The sequence below is a fragment of the Chiloscyllium plagiosum genome, chromosome 33, assembly GCF_004010195.1.
Source record: "Chiloscyllium plagiosum isolate BGI_BamShark_2017 chromosome 33, ASM401019v2, whole genome shotgun sequence".
NCBI classification, from domain to species: Eukaryota; Metazoa; Chordata; class Chondrichthyes; order Orectolobiformes; family Hemiscylliidae; genus Chiloscyllium; species Chiloscyllium plagiosum.
In genome coordinates, this window is record NC_057742.1 from 20,386,880 (window position 1) to 20,388,332 (window position 1,453).

Here is a 1,453-nt window from a genome sequence, read left to right on the forward strand (position 1 = left end):
TTATTAAAGGATTGGACACTCTGGAGGCAGGAAGCATGTTTCCACTGATGGGTGAGTCCTGAACCAGAGGACACAGTTTAAAAATAAGGGGTAGGTCACTTAGAACAGAGTTGAGGAGAAACTTCGTCACCCAGAGAGTGGTAGGTGTATGGAATGCTCTGCCCCAGAAGTCTGTGGAGGCCAAGTCTCTGGATACTTTCAATAAAGAGTTGGATAGAGCTCTTAAGGATAGTGGAATCAAGGGTTATGGGGATAAGGCAGGAACAGGATACTGATTGAGGATGATCAGCCATGATCATAATGAATGGTTGTGCTGGCTCGAAGGGCAGAATGAACTACTCCTGCACCTATTGTCTGTTGTCTATTGTCTATTTAGAGGATTATACATCTGATTAAGGATGTTACTCAATCAGAACAGCATCTCCTATATCTATAACATGCACAATTAAGTTCGTACTTCCCAGCTTATATCCACATATCTCCACACGTGATTGTAATAACTCTTTAAGGTAACTTCAATATGCCTTTGGAAGGTAACTCAATAATTTATCCCAATTATTGACAACTTCCTCATTGTCCAATTTAATTGGAGGAATAGCTATTTCAGAATCCTCTGAACACGGTTCTTGCCTCTGTGTTGTAACCAATAACTTCTGTGTTGGCTTTCCTTCCCTGTTAAAATACCTTTTGAACATATTCACATGACACAGTCTGTGATTTCTTTCTGTCTGGAGTTCTTATCAAATAGTTTACCTCACCCCAACTCATTTTGACTTGATAAGGTCCACTAAACCTTGTTTTTAACGGTTCACCTATCACGAACACCTTATATCCGATAGCAAAATTATAAGTTTCTGATTTTTTTGTCTGCTTCCTGTTTCATTGCATATACTGTGATACTTTTAATTGCTGTCTAGTCATCTCCTGTGCTCAATTTAATCATTCCCTAAAATTTGACACATTGTCCAAATACATGGTCTCTGAATTCCATCTTAACAATTTTTCCTTACTCAATTTTGGTGGACTTCTCACTTGATGCCAAATAACTAATTCAAATGGACTGAATTTGGACAATTTATTTGAGGCATGTCTGATCACAAAAAGTACACACGGAATTCCCTTATGTCAATCATCTGGATAGTCATACAGCCATAAAGTCAGAGAGATGTACAGCATGGAAACAGACCCTTCGGTCCAACCCATCCATGCCGACCAGATATCCCAACACAAACTGGTTCCACATGCCAGCACCCTGCCCATATCCCTCCAAACTCTTCCTATTCATATACCCATACAAATGCCTTTTAAATGTTGCAATTGTACCAGCCTCCACCACATCCTCTGGCAGCTCATTCCATACACATACCATCCTCTGCATGAAAAAGTTGCCCCTTAGATCCTTTTATATCTTTCCCCTCTCACCCTAAACCTATGCCCTCTAGTTCTGGACTGC